Source organism: Taeniopygia guttata, chromosome 12 (genome assembly GCF_048771995.1).
Source record: "Taeniopygia guttata chromosome 12, bTaeGut7.mat, whole genome shotgun sequence".
Taxonomy (NCBI): domain Eukaryota; kingdom Metazoa; phylum Chordata; class Aves; order Passeriformes; family Estrildidae; genus Taeniopygia; species Taeniopygia guttata.
The window spans coordinates 1,924,671-1,951,704 of record NC_133037.1 but is presented as its reverse complement, the minus strand read 5'-3'; the positions used below and the strand labels follow the sequence as shown (position 1 = coordinate 1,951,704).

Below are 27,034 nucleotides of genomic sequence, written 5' to 3'. Positions count from 1 at the left end.
AGGTGCTCTGTTGTTTTTTTTTTTTTCTCTTGAACACTTTTTAGCCAGATTTGTTACAGTAATAGAGACTTCAGACCTAAAGCCAATCTGATTTATTTAGATGTAACAAAAGTGTTTGAGGATTGTCTGCTTTACCTCGAAGCTTCACTTGACCCCAGGTTTTAGTTAAATATGTTATTAAAAAATAAAAGGGACAAAGGGGGAAAAAAAAACTTAATTATTGGAAGTTTCCAGTGTTTGTCTTGATAGAGATTTCATCTGGGATATTATATATTTATTTATATATATTTATAAAGATATACACAACACATTTATACTTGTGAAATATTAAAAAATAGATTTATACCATCTCATTGCTTTATGAAACAACTTCTTTGCTTAACTGCATTCTTGGATAAGCTTATACTTTCTGTAGACCCCTTGAACAGCAGAATTCCTATTTCTTAGTAAGAAATAAATTTCAACTTTGTGCTAAAACAGAAGCAGCTTTGAAGTTTGGTTGTTTTAATTTGGATTTTTTCTTTTATTATTGGTTTCCTTTATTTTGAGAACCCTGGTGTTTTGCCAGTATTGACATAATTGTAAGGGGATTTCTACGGGCAGCTATGGAACACAATGAAGGGGAAAAAGTGTAATTTATACATATACTAAAAAAAAAAAAGGTAAGGGATTTTGGCAAATCCTATGCTTATTATATTCCGCTTTCTTTTTCTCTAATTTTCCCTGAAAATAATGCTGCTTATTCATTATGCTGCTGCAATAATTGAACTCCTGGAGGGAGAGGAGTGGGGAAAAAAGCTCCCCATATGAATTACTGCTTGAGACCTGTTTTGTTTTGACAGATATCAGGGCTGGGGAGCTGAGCTTGGTCTGGAAGGGCTCAGAATCACTGGGGTGCAGGTGCTGTGCCTCTCAAAATGCACAGATTACATTCCAACCCAGTTTTTTCTTGATTTTTTTCCTTCCCCCAGTCATAACCTACTTGTTCTGATGGAATAAATAGGGAAAATAGTCCCTGGTTCTTCTGCAGAGTGTTGCTGCAGGAGTGGGAATTGAAACGAGGGAACTTCCTGCAGGACAAAAATTCCTCCTGGTATTTCAGTGTTCCTGTGGAAATTCAGGAGAACAATGAGTTAAATTAGAAGAAATGTGCAGGGAGCAATTGAAGCACCTCTGATTTTACAGTTTATAATATTTAATAACAATAATATTTAAATAATAGTTAACTGTTAATATTAACTTACAGTTAATATTTAGAGTATGCTGTTGTGGGTGATAAATACACATCTGGGCTTTAGTGAGTGTTTCCAAAGTATTTTAGACTCATTGTTCAGGATTGGTCTATTTTTTATAAAATTATGGGATTTGTGCATTAAATAGATGGTGCTAAACTATATAAATTGATTTTTTTTTTTTGTCCAGATGTGCTGCTTACACTTGTCACACATGGGGGGCAGTCCCATCTTCCACCTTTATGGCTTATTTCAGTTGGGCTGGTGGAAATAACAGAGAAAAAAACATCCTTTGTGGGTTTGTTCCTCCTTGTTGAGCTTGAACTCACTGTTAGTTGCTGTCTATTGCTCCTAAATAATGAGATTTTTGGATGTATCAATGACTTCATTTATAAACCATAATTCAGAAGGAACTTACCTTAGAAAAGGTTGTATTTCATTGCCAGTTTTTCAATATTTTTGGGCGTTTTATGAATCCTCCAGAAGAAATATTTGACTGAGACCAAATTTCCTAGCATGGATTGCTGATTAGTGATGGAATTGCTGTGCCCAAGAAACCCTGGATGTATTTTGCAGAGAAGGGAAGTTTATTGTACCCCTGTCACTATTGACATTCTCCTGCTTTTGGGAAGGTTTTTGGGAAGCTTTTGCTGATGCCATGCCAATATTATTACACTTACTTGCTTTCCTTTGTGCTCACTGCTTCGAGCAGCTGAATAAGGGGAAAATATTGATATTTTTGGTAGTTCATGTATGATTTTCCTGCTCTCAAAATCCCGGGTTTTATCACTTTTTCCAGCTGGCTCTTAATGCCAAAGTGGCTTTTTTCCAAGTTTCCTTAGTGACATCCAGGACTTGCTAAATAATTGTCTTAAAAATTGATAATGCAATAGTCCTGTTAAGGTATAATTCAGAATTTTTAGCAATAAGAGTTTTTTTCCAAGTTGGAGTAGAGGTTTTCTTGGATATCCACTGCCTTTCCAGGGGGACATTTCCTCTCCTGGCTGGTGAGACCCCAATAGCAGGAGCAGAGTTCATGTGGCTCTGCTGGCTTTCAGAGCATGAATAAATAGGCATACAACAGTAAAACTTCAGCTCCACCCCTTTGTTCCCTGAGATGATGGGTTAAAAAAATAAAAACCTTAAAAAGAAAAACACTGATTGTGTTGAGGCATTGTTGGGGTGAGCAGGCTCAGCTGGACCCACCCCAAACACCCCCCAGGTTATGCTGAGAACCTGCAAATCTTTGGGACTTTCTCTCCAGCATTTCAAGCTTTGATTTTCATATTTTTGGTGTTATCATTGTCACATCCCTGCTTTTTGATCCATGCTGGTGGAACAGAGCAATGCAAAATTACACCTCTTACCCATCCTGTTGCTTTCTCCATGTGAAAGAATGGGGGGTGAGCACTTGGAAATGTAATTTTTTTTGTGTCTGATGTGGCCACATGAAACTTCAAACCCCTCTGCAGCCTCCTGTGTCTCTGCACTGCCTGACCTACTTGTGCAACTTCTTAGCAATTCCTCAAAGAAAGCAGCTTGGAAGGCAGTAGACCTTGTTTTTCTGGAGAACATGGTGCTGAGGGAGGGTGTGGGCGATCTGAAATGTCTTCGGGTTTGCAAGGACAAGGAACAAATTAAGAAGAAGCAAAACAAACAATTTAATGGTGATGGAGCTGTAGCTCCGGCGAGGAGAGGCTGTGGGCGTGCATCCATTTTATCTCGCTGCACAAGATGATTCCTCACCACAGAAGGTCATAAAAAACCTCACTGCTCAGTGCTGGAAGATAGTTTTGCTAAAAGTTGGAAATGTTTGATTAGCAGTAAATATTTAAGGCCTTTGTTTGCAGCAATCAGGGGGCAGCGAGTCCATAGCTTGGCAAATAAGCACTGAATTGTGACCTCAGATAAAAACCAATGCTAAAACCCTGGCAATGAACTCTCAGGGCTGGTAATTATGATGTGCTGTGTAGACATTCATTACTCAGTGCCTGATTTGGTTTTTTTTTTTGCTGTTTGGTGCTTTGTAATTGGCTGCAGGTGATTAGAGAGTTTTCTGATCACCCACAATTTTCACTTCTGGCACCGCAATTCCAGTAAGAAAACATTTAATATAATGGAGTGGTGGGAATGAGGAATGAAGGGGAGCTGGTGGTGCCCTGCCTGCCCTGGCAGGTGTGGCTGGTTGAGTTGTGCTGAAGCTCTCATGCCAAAATGTGACATGGGGCTCTCCTGCTCTGTGCCATCAGCTGAGACAGATTTTGGCCCAGTAGAAAGCGCAGAAAAACAGAAATTTTAGGAGATCCCATCAGTTTTTGTCAAGCTATGGTGGGATTGTCTCAGAGCAGGAGCTTGGGGAGCTTACAAAGCCTCAGCTCCCTGAGTGAAGTTGGGTTTTGTGCATCTTTAGGGCTGCTCCACTGACACCTCATTAAAATTAGGATTATAAACCTGCAGTTTATGGTGATGGTGACTGAAATGTGATTGTTTCCTTGAGAGGAGCTGGTACAACCCATCCCCTTGTGCTGCTTGGAGAATGAAATGAAGATGTTTCATGTTGGTGGGAGAAGCCACAAGCCCAAAATGCGACTGTGTCAGAATTGTCCCTTTGTGCCACCAAAGCCTGACAGGTTCATCTGCAATAACCTCTGGGAATTTGATGGGCTCTATGCAAATGTGAGGAGGATCTCTTAATCAGCAGTTTGGAGAGACAGAGGCATCACTCGACAAGAAAAACCAATTTAATTTATGTCATTACTTTGCATTTCAAGTAGGAAGGCGATGAACACATCATCCCCTCCCAGCGCAGATCCTGGAGCCATCCTGGGCTTTTTCCTGACCCATGGACTCTCCACCTGAATCCCTGGGGGAAAACAGCTTTGGGAGAACATCCTTCAAACAGGAGCTTCTTCTCTGTGTAGTCAGCAAAAGTTATTTCACAGTAAAAGTTTTTTTGATGGAGCAGGAAAACCCATTTTAAGAAGCAGAGACAATTTTAAGGGTTATGAACCTTACAAGTTCAATTGAGGAATCAGAATCCCTTTGACCTGCATGGCTGCATATTGATAATCTCTCCCAACAATTGTTGTGGCTATATTTATTATCAGAGAAATCTCAGTGTTCTTTTCATTTGTGAAGCAAATGACAACCAACAAATGGAATTGTAAATCTGAAAATCCAATATAAATTTGTAACGCTCATCCCCACTTGATGAGACCAAATAAGAGTTTGACATATATTTTTTGGCACTTTTTTTTAGTTAGAATAAATCATGTGAACTCTCTATTCTGACAGCATTTTGCTTGGAATTGAAAACCCTCAGTCCCTGGGAGAGCTGTGCTGGGGATTAGGCTGCTGGAGCTTTTCCTTCAGGAGACAGATGACACTTGCAGAATGATTTTGGCTGACTCACTAAACAGTGTTTAAATGCACAGGAAATGCTTCTGCACATGGGATTTATAGTTCAGCTCCAGAAAACTCTGTCTGCTCCTTTGAGCTCCCATAATCAATCCAGAGCTGAAATTGGTGAGCAGGAGGAAGGCCAGGGGTGCTGGGCTGTGGCTGGGGGGTGATGCTGATCCAGGTGGTGAAAATTCAGAGTTCACAGACCCTGGCTTTGTTTGGAGAAGCAGCAGAGGCAGGATTAGGGCAGAGCTGGATTGGCATGGATTTCATCCAGGGAATATCCTCTTGGAGGAAGAATAAGAGTGGGAACAGAGCAGATTTCCTCCTGAGGGCTGCTGAAATGAAGACGAGCAAGAGCAGCTTCAGATGTACTTGATTATTTATTAGCATTTATTAATGGGCCCATAGTCCACAGATTTGTGGTTCTCATGCTCCTTTAGCCTAACTGAGGAATATTGTGTGGAAGGTTTGGAAGTTCATGTTCAAAAACAGGAGCAGGAAAAAGTCTTTGCATTGTACAGGGGGGTTGAGATAAAGGCAAATGTGAAGTCTGAGGGCTCCTGGAGCATCTAGTTGGAGACCGGAGTGAAGCAGAGATGCAAAATCTCATAGTTTTATTTAATCTCGGTTAAAAACAGAATTTGGAAGATGGGAGAAGTCTGTGGTTTGGCAGGTGATGCAAAACAGTGCCAAAGGAGGCTGATTCCATAAACCTAAACCCACAACAGTGCCAGGGACAGGAAAAAGATAAAAAAAAAAAATCAGCAAATGAGTTACTGTGTGCTTGCAGTGACCAAGGGGGAATTTTGGGGTGAGGAATCCCAGCCTGGTGCTCAGCAATGTCCCTGTCCTGGGCTAGGTTTGATTTCCTGCCCCAGGGAAACACCATCACCCCTTCCCTGCAGCCTGGTCTCCAAATGCTCTGAGGAAAGATGTATTAGGAATGGCAGGATCTGCAAATTATGCTACAAAACTTCCAGGTGGGAAATGCCCCTCAGGTTTCCCTGGGAGTGCTGCTTTCAGCCCTGTCTGCATCAGTTTGTGTCAATATAAACTCAGGGAAATGTATGGATTTCTGCTGGCAGCAGATGAGATCAGCACTTCTCCAGGCTCTCATCAGTGCTCCCTCTTGCCAGCTCCCAGAGAACTGCCTCCACAAAAAAAAGTGGATTTTTTCTGTGCAAATACACAGTATTACTGTGAAATGAATCCTCTCTATTTTTATTTTCTCTCCTTAAGTCGTTTTTTTTCCCTCTTGAAGGATGTGCTGTTCCTTTACATGAAATGAGGCTTGCACAAAACTGAGTTTCTTCTTAGGTTTTTTTGGAAGCTACAGCTTCAAGAACGACTGCAGTGGTGACTGGGGAGCTGCACTAAAAGAGTTTGTTGCCTTTTCCTTTGGAGACAACTTCCTTTCCGTGTTCTGAAGTTTTTTTTTCAAAGCCTTCTGTTGACAAGGGATGCAGAAAATACTGAACCTGCTAAATTCAGATTTTGGTGTGCTGTCTTCATAGTGTCACCTGAGGGAGGGAGCACAGTCTGTGCCCCTCAGTTCCTGCTCCAAGTTATTTTTCACCTGGGATGAAGGTGTGGGTTTGAATTCCTGGCCAAACCCTCCAGGATAGGGGAGATTTCTTTATTATTTATCAAAATTACTTGGGCACTGCTGATGTTTGGGAGGAATAGAATTGAAAATATTTAGGTTTTCCAGCCTGGAAGTTCAGGTTCGGTGCAGCTGGTGAGGATAATGTACAATTAATTTAATCACCATCTCCATTTAAAGGTGTGAAAAGCCCTCTGAGAGGAGTCCAACATTAACCCAGCACTGCCATGTCACCACCTGAGCACCAAATCTGCAGGTTTTATCAGGAGTATCTTGCAATTCCTGTGGGATTAAATCCTGTGCTGAAAACAGAATATTCTGAACGCGCCTCCTCCCTGGTTTGAATCACCATCTCTCTGCCAAGGCAGAGTTTTTAAGAAATTGCCCATGGAAGTGTTCCTGTTGTTGGAACTTGCAATTTCTGAAGGGTTTGAGTGGATGAATGCTGCTGGTACGAGCTGCTCAGCAGACAGAATCAAAATGCAGAGGTTTTTCAACCAGTCACCTGTTCCTTCTAGCCCAAAATGAAATATCCCAAGTGCTGGATGGGCATATGGGAGGTGAGGTTTGTGCCCCAATGAGTTCCCACCGACGTGAGCAGCTCCAGCAGGAGAAAGCAGTGATGAGCTTTGTAGTAACTGCGTTTACTGGGGGTGTGGGGGAAGAGAAAAAAATGAAGATTTCATCCAGAGTCTCCCACGTAAGCTCCAAAAAAAGCCACCCGCGCTTGGTGCTGCGCTCAGGCGTGACGGGGATGGAGAAACAAAAGCCCAAAGCGTGGTGAGGTGCAGCTCTGGAGGTTGGCGTGGCAGGTGTTCTGTGAGACACCTCTTGTGCCTTGGCTCCAAGCCCTGCGTGCCCACGGGGTTCAGGGGTGTCTGGGAACCTGGTGGGAGCTCCAAATCTCGCTGTACTAAGCCAAAACTGCAGGTTTTGGTTTTTTTTTTGCTTTGTTTTCAGCAGCCACGACTTTGTAGCGTCTAAAAATACTCAGCAACGTTGGTGGTGGAGCGTTGCTTAACTTGTGCAAGTTGTTCTCCCAAACTTTGCCTGAGTGAAGTGATAAGTTGAACAGTTACAGTAAATAGAGTAATATTTTGATTGGTACGGAAACTTTTGTTTCTTCTCCGTGTCTAATTAGCGTAGCTCTGAATGTCAAATATTTACCCGCTCTCCCCAGCGCTGTGCTCACTTCGGTGGGCTCCATCTGGCTCTGCCTGCCTCGAGCCTGCTCCTCATGGAAAAGCTTTCCCAGACCCAGGGCTGGTGCTGGATCCCACCTGTTCCCCTCCAGGTCTCCTGGGCTGGGAGGGAGCTCTTCCCTCCAGCAAATTCAGGTGGATTTGCTCTATTTCAGGAAAACAGAGCTGTGGAAGCTGCTGGTCCCTGATGGGAGATGTCAGGCCACGTCCTTGCTAAAAGCTGCTGAGGGATGGGAGTGGTACATCCATGGTACATGAAGGCAAAATATTCCTTTAGGCTACCAGGGATGCAATTCCCCAGTGCAGAATGGGGTGTAGCAGCTTTTTATATCCATAGAGTCCCAGAAAGGTTTGGGTTGGAAGGGATTTTAAAGCCCATCCAGTGCTACCCCTACCATGGGCAGGGACACCATGGGCTCCAAGCCCCAATGTCCAACCTGGCCTTGGACACTTCCAGGGATCCAGGGGCAGCCACAGCTGCTCTGGGAATTCCATCCCAGCCCCTCCCCACCTTCACAAGGAGGAATTTCTTCTCAATATCTAATTTTCAGGGACTCTCAGGGGCTTCAGTAGCAATCCCATTACAGGAGCAGGGCTGTCCTCTGGCTCTGACTTCTCATATCGAATTGGAGCTACAGCCCAGGAAATGGGTGCTTATCTTCAGGCAAAATGTCAGGCTTCTTTTTCTGCCTCTCCTATCTGGGATGTGTTGATAGTGCAGAAAAAAAAAAAAAAAAGCTTATATTATACAATTTTTGCTGCATTTCTGGTGCCCACTGAATTCTAGTTTCATAAACATCATCTCCATTTGCCATATGTTCTCTGTGTGACCCATACCTTGCTACCAAACATGTGAAGCTTTAGGTTTAAACCATGTGCTGAACAAATTTCCTGTTTGGTTTGGGTTTTTTTTCATTTTTTTCAAATTTTATTAGCATGTGGTTTGGATGATCTAATGGGGAATGGCTCTACTTCAGCCTCTTTCTGTGGGATTTAGGTTGGTTTGTTGTCAGCTGAGAGCTGCACTGAGTTATCAGTGGAAGTGTTTCAGCCTTTAGTGAAGTCAGAGGTGGAAAATTTAAGGTTGAAAGGTGGAAAGGTTGAACCCCAGGGCAGTGTTTAGGGTTTGGGGGTTTTGGAGGAGAGACCTCATGGACTGGGGGAAGCTGAATCGAGCACTGGAAAAGGACTGAGCAGGTTACTGCTGTTGTCTCGTGGCACTTTGAAAATAGCAAAAAAAAAAAAAAAAATCATCCAAGACAGCCTCTCTCTCTGCAAAACAAATTGACAATAACAAGAATTAATTTAGTGTCTTAAAATATCAGCATAACCAACATTCCATTTGAATTTCTTTTTTCAGATATTGGAAATTTGACTGAAGGCTACATATCATGCACTGGAGAAGGTAACAGTTCTTTAATTCTAATTCTGATGTGTTGGTGTTAATTTCTCTTTATTCTTAACATCATTGCATTGAATGTCAAAATCTCCTTTGTGTTGTTTGTGCTTTAAAGAAGTTGCCCTGGAGTTTCTCTATGCCCTGACAGGGGGTTTTGATTTCCCTTTTTAAAAGAATATATAAATCTGCGTTTAAGTTCTTAGGTGCGTATATGTTGCATTTTCTCAATTCTACATTGGAAGGTTTACAGGAAACGTGGAACAGTTTGCCTTCAGCTATTATTGCAAATGGAAAATTGTAAATGATGTATATTTACCAGGATGTATGGAAGTTATAGAATGAGTCTTTTTCAAAAGGGTATTGATATTTTGCTATCGATAATGTTTCAGGTTTTTTTTCCTCTGGTTAGGCTCTTATTGTTCTTGTCAAGAGATTTTCAAAATTGGTGTTTAATTAATCATTGAATGATTGACTCTGCAATTGAATTAGTCAAAAAAACCTGTGGTGTTTCTGAAACTCAAATTTTCTTAATGGCCTCTCAGTTTGAATGTCAAAGGGAATCAATCTTGTTAGTGGAGAGGTGAGTTTTGTTCTACAGACCCTGAAATTATCTTGAGGGGGTTTTTTCCAACATGCTTTTAAGTCTGATTTATGTTGTTTCCAAAGGAGAACAAGATGTTTTCAGAGCTTAAAATTAGTTGGAAAATGAATGTTGTCTTAGTTTTAGATGTTATTACTGTATCTGTTCAGAGGGACTACAGATGGTTTCTGACAAAAATATTTAATTTCTTAATTCTTGGGAGTTTCTCCTTAGTCCTGGGTGGTGTTCACAATGGAAACTGGAGATGGAGATCAAGCAAATATTCTCATTCAGCCTGGCTCTTTTGGAATGTGCTGTCTTGGTGTGAGGTTTTCAAAGCCAGCATGATAAATCCTGTGATAGATCACTTTCTAGTCTTTCTAGTGCTCTGAAAGGAAAAGCTTATTTCTTAATATGAAAGATAACTTTGAATAATGGACTCCTCATCCCTTTGGACAGTACTCCTAAATTAGCCTCAGAGCTCCTTCTCAGGTGAAATCTCATTTCCAGGTTCCCCACAGTAAAAAGGAGACGCTGATCCCCATTTCATGTGGGAAGTGTTTTCAATCTGCTGATGAAAAGTACTTCTGAAGAGTTAGGCAACCTTGATTAATTGAGCCTGAATAAGAAGTGCAGGATCAAATCTCAGGATATTATTTTTAGGCTGCAGCCTTGTGTTCTGCATTCCAAATCCTTAAATGCCAGTTTGATAGGAAGTGTGGAGGACTGGAGCAGACAGTTCTGGGCAGGCTGGTAATGGTTTGCAAATGCTGACACCACCCCAGCCAGGAGGATGGAAATTGCTTTGTGTTTACAGAGCCTTTAACTCTTGGGTAAACACTCCTCATCAGTGAGGATGTGACTGGAATTTGGGTTAAAGGCCTCCAGTCTGGTGATGCCTTAGGATTTTATCTTTGATATTTTCCATCTGTTTGTCACCCTGTGGTTCTTCAGTGTGTAACTCCAAACTCCACACACAGTGTGAGCTGCTGCTTCCCCATTGGGGCAGACACAACAATTCCTCTCCAGGCCTGGCAATCAAGGACACCTCAGTGCCTCAGGCCAGAGAGATGGGAACAAAAGTGAGTTGGGAGAGCAAACTTGGGGTCAGTGACTTCATTACCTGCAGCTGGAATTGGCAGATTCACCCCCAATATGCAAATGGACCAAAATTATCAAAATGTGCAAACCCGTGACCCATCATCCACTTTTGGGTGTAGCCCCTGGCGTGTTTCATCTGCCTTAAATGTACCTGAAAGCCCTTCAATAAATAGAACAGCTTTTTATTCCCTTAATTCTGTCTGGTGTCTGATTTTAGATAGCCCAAAAGGCATCGGTGGCATTGGGAGTGAAGGGGTATTTGAAATAAAAGCTGTTGTGGGGAAGCACTTGGTGGATTTGAGCCGTTAGAAAGTCAGCAGTGCCCTGTGGGGTGTTTAGGTCTGGGAATGGCCCCACAAGGCAGAATTGGGTTTTTGGGGAGTGGGAACAGCAATGTCACCCAAGCTGCTGAGACATCTTAAAAAGTGAATTTTGTGTGCCTAAAGTCTGCCCCTACCCCAGTGGCAGCAAGCCTTGGGATGCAGGGCCGTGCTCTCCAGGAGCAAGCACAGCGTGGTTTTTAGGGAAAAGTGGTCACACACTCTGCTGTACTCGACAAAATGACACATTTGGGGACTGCAGATTCAGCTTTTATACATATTTCATCTCTGGGGGAGGGCAGGAGTTTCTATCCCACGCTCCTCAGCAGCACATGAGCCCTGCTGAGTCAAAGCCAGGCCCTGAGTGAGCCAAGTTTGGGCTTTTGCTTCTGGTCTTGTGGCTCAAAACTGGCTGTGGTTGACCAAAGTGACTCCAGAATCAGGGATTTGAAAGGAAACATTTGTGCTCTGTAGTGGTATAATTACAAAATTCTACTTGATTACCTGTCAAGCTAATTAAAACAGTGACAGGCCAGCAGTCCTCTTTAGAGTTTGTAGCATCTGTGCTTTGTATCCCACAACCAGGCTTAGAGTGTAAATTTAATTAGGATTATTACCAGCAGACAATGCAGAGTTTTGCTGGAGAAATGTCCTAAAACTGAATGCTCTGGAAAAGGAGGTTCTGGTGAGCAGGGTCTGAAGAGCAGCTGGTTTTAGGGCATGGTTTGACAAGATTGGGACTGGTTTTGTCCACTGGCAGTTCCCCTTTGCCCGGTGTGTCACTGTTTGTGTCTGGCAGCTCTGGGCTCAGCTGGAAGTGCTGGGGGTCAGGGTGTAAGAGGATTGCTTGATGGACACTGAACTGCCTCCAACAGGCAATTTTTAGATCCCTCCTTCAAAGAAAAGGGTTGTTTGTGATCTCCAGGCATCCTTCTGCTTCCCAGGATCCCTAACTGTCCTCCTTCCCTGGCTCCTCATTGTCAGATGTGTTTGCCACCGTGTCCTCCTACTCTTCTCCTAATTCTCTGAAAATCTGCTGTGTCCTTTCTTTTCCTCTTTATTATCTCCTGCATCCAGCCCAATTCCCTTCTCCTGCTTTTCACCTTCTGTGCCTCTCTGCCGTCCCTTTCCTTGGCTGCTTCCTTCTCCCCTTATCACTTGGGTTCCTCGTGCCACACAAAAACCCCCAAAAATTAAAACAGAGTCAGTTGTTCTAAAGTAATTTGATTAAACTTAATCACCAAAACTGCCACTTTATGGTGCATTATTGTGATTTTTAGAGGATGAGCTGGGAGAGAACACCCTGACTTTGCAGCAGAGTGAAATGGCAGCTTTTTGATACAACCCTGCTTGTAATTAGTTATTGCAGAGTCTGCATTTTCCTTGAGATTTGGAGTATTTTTATTTTTTTTTTAACTTGAGTAAGATTTAGGATAGAGTCCTCATGACTTAACTTTTCACCCTAAAATAATGATAAATACTTGAACAGAACTTAGGATGAAGTTGTGCTCAGCCACAGGTGCCTGGCCAGATCTTTTTTTCGCAAAGAGATTTTGGAAGAACAGGTGATGCTCAAGGGATGTGCCTCATTCCAGCATTTCAGGGTATTTTCTTTCAGAATATGTGTGAGATGTGTTGTCTGTGTTCCCTGAGTGGGAATATGGGGCTGAAATGACACCAAGGAACGTCTGGGAAGGCAACAAGGCTGTTAAATCCAAAATCTGACGCAAGGCATGCTTTGGCACAAAGCAAGTCTGCCCTTCTGCACCTTTTTGATATTATAAAAGAGATTATTGTGGCCTTACAAGAAGGTTAAGATGTCATGAAGTTTAATCTACTCTGGAAATAGTCCTGCTAAAGCCACTGCTGCTCGTGATTGATGAGGCAGGTTATGATGGGAGCTCTCAATCTCGTGTTTGTGTGTGCAAATTGCCATTTCCCAGCCTTTTCAAGGTTGCTAACTTTATCTTGTGGTGCAGCCCATATTTAAGGATTTCATGTTGAATTAGCCTTTGATTAAGGGCAAAGGAGCTTTGATGATAAAATGCCACTACCAGTGGTTCTGTGGACTGGCTTGGAATAACTTATCTATCACTCCATGACTGAGAACACGTTGTGGACATGAGGGTCACCCTTTGAGGATTAATTTTTCTGAGATAAACAGCTCATGGCTGTTGGATGATTATGGTCAGAAGCAATTATGGTGGCTTTAAACTGCTCATTACTACAATAAAGAGTTACTAGAGTGAGTTTTGAGCTTCTGCCTAAATAGCTGGGTCAAGATGTGTCAGCCTGGATTCCAAGGTGTTATTGAATGATAGGAGCTGCTGGGAATTCTGGCACTGGTGGGTCCTGGCAGTTTGTTTTCCCTATTTTTTTTTTCCTATTAACTGAATTTCTGCACTTTTTAGGTGAGTAACTCAAACAGGCAGCTGGCAGTTCTGTGGAGTCCCCTGTAAATAGCAAACATGTCTTTTCCAGGTATTCTGAAGAGTGTTTCACAGCTGGTTTAGGTTCCAGGTGTCACTGCCTGTTTCTGATCCTCTGAGCTCCAGATTTCCATGTTTCTGTTTCCTTTTTGAATTCCTGCAACGCTGTCATCAGCTCAGCTGAGAGACTGGATGAGTGCAGTGTGAGAAGCAGCAGGACATGATGCTGCTCATGGCTGGAAAAGTGGTGGAGCCTGAAAGCCAAAGCATGTCTGAGATAAATTCCTATTTAATAAAAAAAAAAAAAAAAAAAAAAAAGAGAGAGCCCCAAACAGCAGCGATATGGGAAGCTGCTGTCATGAGCACGGCTTGAAAGGGATGAGAAACTGTCTTATGGAGGGATTAGTGTAGTGAGGAATAAACTGCTGAATCACTGGGAGCAAGGAGGAAATAGAGAGTGGAGAGGCTGTGGAAAAAAAAAATAAAATGGCTGCTGGAATTCAATTAAAATCACAGTAGGATTTGCTGCTGGAGATGGAACATCCGTCAGCCCGGACCTGGTGGTGGCTGCTGCCTCGAGGGGTGCTTAAGTGAGTGTAGAGCTCCTGAAAAATGCTGGAGTGGCAGTGCTGCAGCAGGAGAGTCCCCATTTCCTCCCAGACTGATGTGTTTTCCCCAGCACACCTCGCAGTTCGGATTGCTGCTCACTCCTCAGCCTCTGACACTTTGCCATAGATTATCCGAGGCCAGACTTGGAGTTTATCCCACAGGCTGGAAAAGGAGCACCCTGTGGGAATGCTGCTCGGGCTGTGGGGCTGAAAATCAGTTTGGGCATTTATGATGGTTTTTTTCTTGAAATTATTTTGATTATTTAATAATTTTGGTTATTTAAGGATGATTATTTGAGGATGTGCTCATGAGGAGTTGAGTGGCTTGAGTCTTAATCATCAGTAATGTCCACACTGCAAATCCAAAAAAAACCCAAAATACTCCTAAAAGCAGCTCTGTCCTCGAGTGAAGGACACAAAATCTGTTTGGAGATGGTTGGATTTTAGTCAGAATAATTTCCCCCATTTCACTTGGTTTTCAGTGAGTGTTTCCTGCTGCAGGTGGGACAGGAGGGATGGCTGTGACTCTGACTATTACTGAAATGGCTCCTTTGCTATCAAATCTTGTGTTAATCATTTGAAATGCCTTCAATGTGCCCTCAGCGATTCGAAATAGCATCAATTAACATTTAGGAAATTAATTTCCGACTCCTGGAATATTAAACATTTACTTTACAGATGGAAATGAGGTGTACTGACTGTGCATCTCCTGTGCCCCTTTTAACCCACAGCCTCATAAGGTAAAAAAAAAAAAATGCTAAATTGGCAAACACGAAGGTTTGGTTTGGCACGTGGAATTATTGCTGCCAGGTTTGATACTGCACCAGCAGCATTAAATTCTTTGCTCAGATTCCAGGCCAGGTTGGACAGGGCTTGGAGCAATCTGGGATAGTGGAAGGTGCTGGGGGTGGAACTGAATGAGCCTTAAGGTCCCTCCCAACCCAAACCAGTCTGGAATTCTGAGAAATGTGGCTAAAACCCCCAAACTAAAGCAAAGTCTGCATGAAACACATGATGCTGCCAACCCTCATGGCTCACTGTGGCACGCTTTCATTTTACTCCTCCTTTTTGAAATATTTGATACCTCAAAATAAGCAACTCAAACAGAAACAAAGGTTCTTCAGGAAATCTATAATGCAGATTAATCTTTTTAGATAAAATATTCAATCTAATATTTGCTAGAACTGATTTGGTCACCCTTTTAGTTATCAATAAAAATATTATAGATGTGATTCTGCACAAAGGTGTTGGAGTGTGAGTCACTCAATAAATGTTTCCCTGGTTTCTCTGTCTTTATGTTGGTCTTGGGTGAAAATTTGCATCCCTTGATCCCCTGGAAGTGTTTGGCAAAATGGATTCCTTGCTTCAAAGCATCCATCTGCCAACTGAAAGGAGGAGAAATATTCCTTAGGGTCAGTTTTGAACTTTTGTCCTTTGAATTTGGATCTTAGTTTCTCAGGTTGACAGTTGTCCTTATTGAGAAGGAAAACAAGATGGTTTTTGTTTATTTAATTCATTCAAATAGATCACTGTTCCTGTTTATGCCATTTTAAGAACAACATCTTTATCACCTTACTTAAAAATGCATATTTTGTTTGATTTCTCCTAATGCTATTTTTAAATGATTAATCTGCCTGTACCGTGTTGCAGATTCTGGTGGTTTTAGTTTGATTTGGAAGGGGTCTGTAGAGGTGATGTAGTGCAACATCCCTGCTCAAAGTTTCGTAGTAAAATGTTATTTTAGGACTTATTGAGTGGCAGCTGTCCTCAATACACCATGTGGCACAAAGGAGGAGTTGGAATATGACTCACTTTTTGTCTCCAGTCTGTAATTCCTTCTGCTCTTTCCTCACCACTTCACCTCCCTCACCACTTCTAAATCTTTTAGGAGTTATCACTTCAGTCTCACAGCCACTATTTTCATTCCTCCTCACACCAAAGAGCTCCTGGCCATCAGTTCTTCCCCGTGTGCCTGCTCCTATTAAATCTGTGTTTTCCTTTGTGCTGCTGACTCACTGCCAGCTCTGAGCGTGTCCCTGCCTGTAATCTCTGCATTTCCAGAGTTTAACTGCCCACTATTGGAATCTCCAGAACATGGAGCCATGCAGGCAGTAAACTGCATTTCATGCACTGCTGAAGTTAATGGGAATTTGGATCAGCTTTTTGGTGCCCTACTTCAAAGCAGTTCAAAGATCTCTTATTTCTTCATTTTCCTCTTAATCTTTGTTCCTCTCATTCCACAAGAATTATCACAATTCTACTGTATCACCTGCTTTGATTCAGGAGATCTTATCTTCAGCACAGCCCTTGAAGTCTTTTTTCTTCCATAGGAAGCAGACGGGGGGGGGGGGGGGGGGGGGAAAGAAATGTTTTCATGCTGAACAGATGTGTCCTGATTCTCTTTGTTTTTATTTAGGCTTTACCACAGTCTGTTATCCTAGAATTAAAACACCTCGTCAGAAGATGATGATTAGAGCCACCTTTGGTTTTTCCCCCTGCTTTAAAATGTCACTGGAGCATCTCTTTCACTTTTTCTTGGTGACTTCTTTGGCAGCCCTGAAGCTGCAGTGGGTTGTGCTTGGTTACACCCCTGGAACTCGAGCCACCGCTATTGACAATCTCATATGGGTAATTTTTGGTACAGCTACAGGAATATATTGTTCATAATTTCTTTTCATGCATCAAGACTTTAAACTGTCTGATCTTCAGCTTTCCAGCATTCCAAATGCCTTGGGTGTGCTTGGGGCTGCCTGGCTCTGATGTCAGTGGGAGATTGGTCAATTAGGGAGAAATTCTTCTCTGTGAGGATGGTCAAGCCCTGGCACAGAGGAAATGGGGCTGGCCCTGGATCCCTGAAGTGTCCAAGGCCAGGCTGAACTGGGCTTGGAGCAGTCTGGGACAGTGGAAGGTGTCCCTGCCATGGCAGGGGTGGCACTGGATGAGCTTTGAGGTCCCTTCCAACCCATACCTTTGTCCAGATGCTGTTGCCTGATTACATTTCACCTGCTGGTTTTCAATTAATTATTGTAGTCTGAACTCTATTTCAAACCAAGGTGTAAGGGCTTATTTCAGAGGGTTTTTGCCCATATTTCTGTCCTGAGTTGAGAGCCTGGGCTCTCCCTGAGCTGCAGCAGCTCAGAACCACGAGGCAGCATCACTGCCAGCCTCAGGCAGGAGCTGAGCCGTGTGTCTCTCACAGAGCTCCCAGCTCTGGGCTTTGCTGTGGATTTGAGCTGTGCTCAGCCTGGCTCCTTGGGCTTTGCACAGGGACCTGCCCAGGAGCTCCTCTCATCTCTCATCTCTCATTTCCATCTCTCTGTCTTCAGAGTTTCCTGCAACTTGCTGCAAATCACAAATTGTCTCTGCTGGTTATGCTGCCTCTGGCCAGGGTCCTGCACTTTGGGTTGGCTTTTGAGACGTTTCCCCCTGCTTCTCCTCACACCCTCTGTTTACCATTTCAATACATTTCAAGTATTTTTATAACCATTTATACCATTTTTTCAGCTTGGTTAATTGCACTAAAGTTGGCTTTCTGCAATAACACAAAATGCTTGCAGTCTTTTTTGTTCTGTTCCAGCCTGTAGCAGGAAAAATCTCCCATTTGCAGATGACTTTCATTTTCCTTCCTAAGCCATTTTCATGTAATTCCGCATTCCGACGCGCTCTTGGCACTAAAGCTCTTTATGCTGTGGTGTATTTTTAACTAATGATGTGTCACTGTAGCAGCTTGGCTTTTCTTGTATCTATTCTGTAAACAACTAAAGTTCCTTTTGAGGGGGAGGAGGAGGAGAAGAAACGGTGCCAGAGAGTTACAAGTCGTGCTCCTCTTCGTGCAAGCACAAGAGATCAGACTGGCCTAGGACCAAATTAATTAAATGTTCCATTTAGTGGAAGATGTCAGTGAGGAATAGATAATTCTTCCCATCTGAAGTGCTTGGCTGGAGATGAGGAACATCTCTGTGTGAGCAAGAGGCCTCTGAATGTTACACAAATGTCAAAGCAGGAGGAGGAAAAGTTCTAAGGTTGAGCCTTTGTTGGGGAATTTTGTCTCCTGGCTGGGTTTTCAGCTCCCACATTGCCTTTACGAGGGGCAGCAAAAGGACCAGAGCATCAGAGGAGTTACTCCTGTTAGAGGATTGCAGTGCCAGGTCCAGCAGGGATGGGAGAACATAAGGATTTAAAGGATAAATGGACAGACTTGCTGGTATATTTGTATTTCATGAGCTGCTATTTTGAGGGGAGAAGGGTAAACCCTCTGAAATTAAAGGGACTTGGTCAAAGTAAAAAAAATGCATTGTCAGGAAGGTTTTTTATTCTTAGCAAAGTGTAGGAGGAGGCTGCAGTGTTCTCCTGTCTATAATTTTCTGTCATAATTGAATATAGCTGTAGTTTCAGAAACTTTATATATCCATAAAATCAGTTACCTGGAATATGTCTGTTCAATTGCAGTGCTGTAATCTCACATGCTGTGGAGCAGGTAACTTTAATAACCATTTCCTGATGTAATACTGCCCTCTGCTTAAAGAATGCCAAACTTCATTGCAACTTCATTGTACATTTAAACCTAAACATACCTGAGCAAAAAACATACCTGGTTTTTATCCAGGATTTTGTGTTATTGGGGCTGGAAGGGATTTGTGGGATGCAAAGTGTGAGCACTCACTGGAGCGAACCCTATTGCAGGTATATCATTTTACACCATTTCTGGTGGTATAGGATTCTCATTAGAGCTATAAAAATACTGTGGAATTTTTTTTGTTGTTGTTGTTATTCTGCTGTAAAATGTTTCTGTGAATTTAACTTATTATCAGGATCTTGAATAGAGATTGTTTGATAAGAGTTAAACTAATTTAGGTAGCCATGAAAATCAAAATGGATCATTTTGATTAATCTGCTTGAAATAAATGCCTGAAAGGTGAAAAATTATTTGCTTGTCATGTGAAGTGACTTAGTGCACTTCATCCTGCCACTGTACATCAGACATGGCTTTGCTCACAGCCCCTGTAAGCATATTTCCTGTGGGACAGCAGTGTCTTAAATTACTCTTCTCACAGAGGATGCAGGGGTGAGTTGCCCATTTCACTTGATTTCTTTATCAGTTCATGGTCCACTTCACAGACTGGTTTACACTGATCTTGGCTATCTACACAGCACTGCTTTAAGTCAATATTTTGGTTGGGATTTAACTGTGCAAACCTCAGCACAGTTAAACTTTCCCAGGATTTGACCACCTTGATGGTGCTTTCTGTGATGCTCTTGGCACCTGGGGCAGCCAAAACTTGACAGAATAAATACAGGGGAGATACCTCAAGTAGGTTATAAATGCAGAGGGAGAGCTTGAAGCAGAATCACCACAGCACAGGAGATGTCTGGCAGGGTTTCTGCTTCCCAACATGAGTGAGAAATATCCACGGCACAAACGTCATCAGCAGTTTTGGGTTGTTTTTTCTCCTGGTTCACAACATCATTCTCAGCTCCCTTGGTGGAGCCACAGCTTGTGAGCACTCAGGCATGAATCAGCCTTAACCAAGGAATGAGACCAGCTGGGCTGGGAGAGATCAAAATATTAACAAGAGAATAATCAAGCTATTGAGTCCCTGACAGCTGTCTGATACAGGTTATCACCTCCTGCCACAGAGGGGAAGGGGCTGCTCTGAGCAGGAGGAGGGTGAGATCACAGAGCCTCATCATGTAGGAGACATTTAAATGGGATATTGGGAAGGAATTATTCCCTGGCAGGGTGGGCAAGCCCTGGCACAGGGTACCCAGAGCAGCTGTGGCTGCCCCTGGATCCCTGGAAGTGTCCAAGATCAGGCTGGACAGGGCTTGGAGCAGCCTGGGATGGTGAACTTGTCCCTGCTGATTCCAAATTCCTTTCTCAAAGTCTGGAGTTGGTGACACAACACTCAAAGCTTGGCCTTCTACATAAATATTAGATGTGATGTGTTCTGCTTTATTAAGGAAATCTGTTTGGCATTCTGGTACAGGGGAACTAATTGGGTCCATAGTGAGTGCATAAATTAGGGCTGCCTTATGCAGCACAACTAATTTATGCACATGGAGGTTTGAAAATGTTCTAGACACCTTGTGAGAAGAGTTGTGTGGTTTTGGTAAGTTAAAAAATGGCAAAATAACTAAAGAATACACATTTATTGGCATCTTCTTCCCAGAAGATTCCATGCAATTGTACTGCAAGTAAAATCCTGAGAAATATGAAATATTTAAGGTCAAGAGTACTTCAAGCTCTCATCTATCAGACCTGACCGGATAATTCACAGTTTGTAATTACTGAGCTAATTTAGCAAGATTTCCTTATAATGGAATGTGTGAGGATTAATATCTGGTATTTTCAAAAGAAATTGATGAACATTTGTCTCCATAAAGATACAAAAGAAAGCAGTGAGATATGAAAAGGTGCCAGGGGCGAGTGTGATGTCCTATCCTGTGGAATACAGAAAGGATAACACAGAATTTGAGTGTACCAAGTGTATGAGGATGACTGCTAATGGAGACTGGGACCAAAAGGTTTATTTTTATTTCCACTGAAGTGATATCAGCCAAGTAAGATGCCAAGACCGCCAGTTTTGCAGTCTGGGTGGGATTTATTTGGGGTGCCCCAACTGCTCGTGTTTGAAGCACTTTTTTTGTCAGGGAGCAGAGCTCTAGATGGATTTGGAGCTTCCACACCAAGTCTCAGTGGCTGCCTCCAAGGCATGCTGTTCTCTAGACTGATTTGAACTGGGGAATTAATGCTTCCATCATCTACAACCACTCTTTTTTTCCCACAAAGACAGTTCAGGTTTACAGAGGTGTTCTCAATATATAATAACAGCATGTCTATAACACACCCTTTAATTAAAACAAAGCAGCTTGAGAAGAATGAAATAAATCCACCTCTAAAATGAGTAAGTGCTCACAAGGCTTCCATTTAATCAATAGCGGTGTCGGCAGTGATTGCGAAAACTTGAGCGCCGTGTTTTAATCAGGGATGTTTTTCCTGGCACAGGGGTGGAAAATACACTGATTAATTAATTTCTATTCCTGGAACGAGCCTGCCTCCCAGCAGAGCTAACCTGAGCAGCTTGGTGATAGGGCAGGACGCACAGAAAGTGTAAAAATGTAAGAGGTGCTTGCCATCAGAGCCGAGGCAGAACCCGCGGCCGGAGCTGATTAACGAGTCCGAAAGAACAAGGGGCAAAACTTGAGTGCTGGGAGAACCTGATGCTGCTTTTGATGTGGAGGGTTTAGTCAACTTTCTTTTTCTTTTTTCTTTTTTTTTGCCCAGCTGGGAGCTATTTTACAACTCTTCCAAGGAGTGGTTTTGATGTTGGGGCTGTTGTAGACTAAGGAGTTTTGCTGTTTGGTTTGTGACTCCGCAGCCTGTCCTTGGCTCAGCAGAGGATCCTGGTTTGCTGTGCCCACAGGAGATGGGAAAGGTAACCAGCTTCCTTCTAGGAGCTATTGATGCACTAGTTGCATATAATTAGGGATGTTAACAAGGGCATTATTGTGCTAATTATTATGCCTAATTACAGGGAAAAAACTAGAAAATTTCATGGCCACTTTCTGCTAGACCGAACTTAGAAGCTTTCCAGAGACTAAATACATTAATTAATCTACTGTGCTTGTTTAAATAGAAGAATGTACTAAAATATTTTCTGTTTCTTGGGGGAAAAAAGGAGAAATAAGAGTAAGCGACCTTTCTGGAGAAGCAACCTATTTAAATAAGTAAAGCTAAATAAATATCATCAGGGAAATGTTGTTTTTAATGATCCACTTGATGAAACAGCCCAACAAAAGCTGCTGTAGGAGAATAGGATCTAAATTGGAATATAGGGAAGAAGAACGAAGAGAAGGAGAGGAGACAGAAGGATTTTGTATTGGCTTTGGTGGCAAAACTTTTTTTGTATTGGCTTTTTGTGGCTGATTTTGGAACTCTGGGGTGTACAAGGGTGGGCTGGGAAGGACTCAGAAACTGCCCTGTGCCACTTGGAATATCCCATGGAGAAGTTCCCCTGGCACTCTGTGTTAAGAGGTGGCCAATTCCAGAGTGCCGGGGCTGAAACCACTCAGCAGGAATTTAGGTGAGGGGGATGTTGCCTATAGAGCATCCCCCAGGGCCTGTGTGTGGTTAGAACCTGTTAGGGACCTCTGGGGTCTGATCCCAATTTTTCACACCGTGGGAGGGTGGACTGGCACGAAGTTCCACTGCTAAAGTGAACGTGTCTGAAAACCCCTAAAATCTCCCTAAACCAGTTCAGCACGTTGCTGGAACCAGACGTTTGGTGCTGTCACTTGACATGCTGAGGATTTTGTGGGGTGCACGAACAGAAATTCTTTTGTTGGACAGCTGCAGTTTGCCCTTTAGCCATTAAAACCCAGGGATGGATGTTGTGATCCACTGAGAGGGACAGGAGCTGTGAAGAGCTTCCATTGTGGGACCTGGTTATTGCAAACTGTGACTCTGCCTCCCCTCAGCGCCGCTCCCGATGTCACCGGGTTCACGACTTTACCTCGCTGTGAATCAAGGCAGATTTAAGAGGACAAGAACTCCTTAATTTCTTTTTTCTCTGCGTTTATTTGCACAAGAGGGTAAGAGTTCCAGCCTGTCTGTATTATTTGAAGGAGTTAGAACAGTTGGATCATTTATTTGATGGGAACTTTGAGCGGTGTCATTGAAGTAAGAACAATTTGTACTTCAGAGAGCTACTCCGGGTAGAACTTCACCCATTTCCACCCTTTTCAGCCCTGCCACAATTGCTGTTTTCTAAGAGATCAGTGCTGTGTATTGCAGGGAAATCATCGAGTCAAGAAGATCCTGTGCACCAGCCACCTCCAAAGCTGAGCACTCCAATCAGTTCACTCAAATATTCATTAGGAGAGCAAACCCCTGCTGATTGTAATGAGAATTTTGTCTGCAGAAAGCTTTTGTGACTTGGTCTCGAGTGGTGCTTTAGACTTCTGAAGAGTCTTTCAGAATCCTGGCTTTAAGATAATCTTTCCTAAAAATAATGCAAATTGCTCTAAAAACCTCATTCTAAATTGGTGGTATTTTTCAGCGGGTCAAATGGACTTTGGACCAAGACAGGAAACTTTATTTTCTATGGGTGTTTTTTTAGGATAAATACATTTTTGTGTGCTTGCAGCTGTACTGCATAAATAGTCTTTGAATCATGCAGGATTAATTAGGACAGCCATGTTCTGACTAAATTAATTGGATCATCTAAAAATTTACCCCTTTTTCTTGAAAGGCATTCGGAAAAAGTAGAGTTTGCAGAATATGTAATTCAGTCTGGAGGCAAAACGTTGCACAGAGGGAGGGAGTCTGCAGTGAGCACTTTCTTGTTTGACTGCCTTAGAAAAGCTGTCACTTAAAAGGCCCAGAAGCTGCCAAGAAAAGTTTGTGGAATCTCCAGTCTGACTTTTTTTGTCTCAAAAAGTGCTTTGAATAAGCCTGAACTTTTTCTGACAGTGACATTTTTGTGACTGTGACATTTTCTGGGAGCTCTTCTGGAGTGAATCTCCCCTTCCCTGCTGTCCTCATCCCCAAGGGATGGGTGGGAACCCGGGGACAAGACCAAAGGATAATGATGCAAATCATAATTAGAGCTAATTAGAGAGTGGGACTGCAGATGAAGGAAAGAAGAGAAGCTAAAAATTTGGGGGTTGTGTGTAGCTCAAAATCCCAACGAAGTTAAAGGTCTGGAAGGGGCAGGAGCGACCCCTGGGGCTCCCACCTCCACATCTCAGTGTCACTGTGAAGAAATGTTGCTAAAAATAATAATAATTAAAATAATTGTGCTGGTTGTGATAAAAAGTGTAGGAATGGTGGTCGTTGTCCATCCCAACAATCTCCATTTTTAGCTTGGAAAAAAGATAATTGGCACTGCCAGGATGTTTCTGTCTCTTGCAAGGTTTTGAAAGGAAGTGGAAGTATTCAGTGCTGAACAGAAATAATAAAATTTCTGGAATAATAGAATTCTTTCATGTGAGATGTGTTTCACCTACTGGGAATAGTGTTGGGCTCCCCAGGACTGGATATTTCCCTGACTGATAATTTGGGGCTGTGTTCATGGACTGGAGCCTTGCTGAAAGAAGCAAAATTTACAACTGGCCTCTTTGTAATATTTGGTTTGCAAGTTAAAATAGGACATTTTGAGTTTTATTTTGGCTTTGGAAAAGCTCAGCAACTGCTAAAACTCATGGCATTAAGGACCTGAAATGTTTCTTTGCTAATGTGTTTTAAGACTAATGCCTGGAAATGTCTGTAATTCTGTGATAAGTTTTAAAGGAAATGAAGGTATTAACAAAAAAAAAAAAAAAAAAAAAAGGGGGGGGAAGCAGTGTCCTTTACTTGTATAATGCAGAAGTGTCAATTAAAAAATGGCAGCTTCTGGAATGAGAATGACATTGCCAAGAATTTTTATAACTTACTGTATTAGTGAGGGCTCAAAAAGCATTTGTCTAAAAACGATGAGCTGTACATGAAAGCTTCTGGGAAACGTGAGGCTTTTCCATTCTATTAAATACCTTTTAGAAGGGATGAGTGCCTTGAAATGTTTGTCCTCTCAGTGCTTAAAACGCTCAGCACATCCCATAAGTTGCTGTGTTTTATGTTATTTGCGTGTGTGCATCCCTCTCTCTGCTTTTCCTGAAATTATGCCTATTTGTGTCCATAAATCTCTGCTGCACTTGTGCTCTAATGAACAAAAAACTTCATGCAGTGCTCCATGAGTTAGAAAATCCCCTTTTTAGTCAATTATCATAGCAAGGGCTTGATGTGGGTTTTTTGTTTGTTTGTTTCTTTCTTTATTAGTTACAGAAATGCATTTGCAATGGCTTGAAAATGAAATATTAATCCATTTTCTTTTAAACCTGTAGCCCTCTAGTCTGGTGCAGCCCAACATTCATTACAAATAATTTGGATATAAATGGGATTGTACCAGAATTCAGCTCAGAGCAGTAATTACAAATAAAAGCTTTGGTTACACTCAGTGTTGGAGCAGTTGTTAAAACCAGAGCATTGCCAATCCCCAGCATTAGCAGGGATATTATTAAAGCACATTAAAGTTTATTTCAAGGAAGTTCTGGCTCAGGGTAAGACCGAGATCTGGAAACAGCAATGAAAAGGCTGAACTTGAATTATTCAGAATGAAGAGCAGGGAGAGAAAACCTAATATTTGACAGGACTTTTTCAGGAGGGTTTGTTAAAAATGGGGCAAAAAGGACAAAAATTTCTTGGGATCACTATGGATTTGTAGTTTATATATATATTTATATATGTGTGTTGTGTATTTTTATATTATTTTGTATTAAATTAATTTATTATATTTTTATAGTATTTTTAATATTTTTTCCTCTCTATACTTAGAATTTTGCTTCGTTAGCAGAGAATATTTGTAATCCATGTGAAGAAGTGATGAAAGGAAATAATCCAGGTTTTTGTGTATATTTGTGCACACAGACCAAACACTGAACCATCCAAAGTAGTTTATTGACACAGCTGGAAGAAGCCAATAAATAGTTTAAATTTTGTGCCTATTGAGCAAAAATTCTGAGTCACTCTCTGGAAATACTTCATAAAAATGTGGAAAATAGAGACTGTCACTCCCATCAGTGCTTCCAGGCTTGTTCCAGCATGCTTTAATGTGCATTTTTCTTATTTAAAGTTATTTTCTTGAACTCAAAACGGAGCCTTTTCCCCTGTTTATCACCCTTCCAGCCCAGGCAAATCTTCACTCTGAATTTTGGTATTTATGGCCGTTGTTTCGGCGAGTAGCAGGGTTGTATTCCCAAAAGAATCTGCAAAGGATCTTTGGAGAAGCCTTTTTTATTCCATTTTGGGGCATAAAAGTTCACAGAGGAGATAACGCTGCGCCTGAACTCTGAATTCTGGGCTGTATTTTCACAGGGGAGGAAAATCTGCGTAAATAAGCACTAATTACCCCCCTGACAGGCAGCAAACCCCAAATCTGTATCCATTTAGGCTTTCTGTAAGCTGTTTTTTTCCTGAATAATCCATTTTACGCATTTATTAACCTATAAATACATTTTTATAAATCTTGATGACATTTGGGTATTTTATTAACCACAATAAATGCCAGGGAAAATTGAATTAAGAAAGCTTGTAATGTGCTTTACTACCAGTTTTCAGATTTTGCTGAGCTGTAAATGGTCCTGCTTTATATCCAGGATAAATCTGTTTGAGGACTACAGGAATAATTCTCTTTGTTGCCAGAGGCCCTGACCTTTAGGTTGATGGGTGGTTTTTTAACAGCTTCACCTCTGTCTTACTCTCTCTGTTTGTGGAGTAATTTGATTATCTGCCTCCAGCAGTGTCCCAGCAGTTGTGAAACACTTTAGGTGATGGTACAAAATATCTCGGAGTGCTTGGAGGGTGTTGGACAAAGCTGGGACCACCATGGTCCCACAAACACCTTGCAAAACACAGATTTTCCACTTGTGTTTATCCTGTTCTTTCAATCACAATCTCAAAAGAGATATTAATTGTCCCCAAAATGTGGGGAGGAGACAATATCTGATCCCAAAAGTTGAATTTCCTCCAGGTGGGAGCCTTCCCCTTCATTTGCAGAATAAAATTTGTAATTTGAACAATTTGCAGTGGATAGATGATACCAAATTTTTCTGGGTGAAGTTCTGGTTTGCTCTGTGCTTGCTGAGGATGCTGCTCCAGAAATTCCTTCTTTCCTCTTAATCCTCCTTTCTTACATCTCCTGCCCAAATCTGAGTTTGTACTGTTTGTTTTCATGAGCCCCATGCTCTTGGCTGCTAGGGATGGTGTTCCCTTCCTTAAGTGTATTTTTCCCCCTGATATTTGCTTATCAGAAAGGCAAAGCTGGACTTTACCACAGTGTGGCTTTCCTTGTGAACCCAATTAATTTATTCTCACTTAATGAAGTACAATGACCTCATTATTTCAGAAAGCCACTCCATTTTTAGGGTGGCAAAACCAGTGCCTGAGTTGTAATTAAAATTGGTGGAGCATCTTTCTTTGTGAAGGCGCTGATTTAACTAATTCTGGATTAACTTTTGGTTCCACAATCCCTCCTTGGGCTTAATTACATGGCTAAAAGACGTTTTTCCTCTGGGTTGGGCTGGAGGAGATGAGGAGCTCTGTGAAGCTGAGAGCAGAAT

The 27,034-nt window shown here is 42.1% G+C and overlaps 1 protein-coding gene and 1 long non-coding RNA gene across 5 annotated transcripts in view; one reads left to right on the top strand and one right to left on the bottom strand.

Annotated features, from left to right (window-relative positions):
- The window catches only part of LOC100224263 (contactin-4), a 264,263-nt gene that overhangs the window by 26,653 nt on the left and 210,576 nt on the right, over positions 1–27,034 (top strand). For 3 of the 4 annotated variants that reach the window (XM_030283447.4, XM_030283445.4, XM_030283446.4), the window contains exon 2: positions 8,803–8,847. The gene's annotated coding sequence lies outside the window, so the exon portion shown is untranslated. Of the gene's footprint in view, positions 1–8,177; positions 8,640–8,802; positions 8,848–27,034 lie in introns of those variants that run through there. The other variant, XM_072934699.1, reaches the window with a different exon arrangement.
- Positions 9,309–13,590, bottom strand: LOC140684915 (uncharacterized). Its single transcript, XR_012057891.1, has 2 exons — positions 12,001–13,590; positions 9,309–11,859 (listed from the first exon to the last, which is right to left on the bottom strand). It is a non-coding gene; the product is annotated as an uncharacterized lncRNA (long non-coding RNA).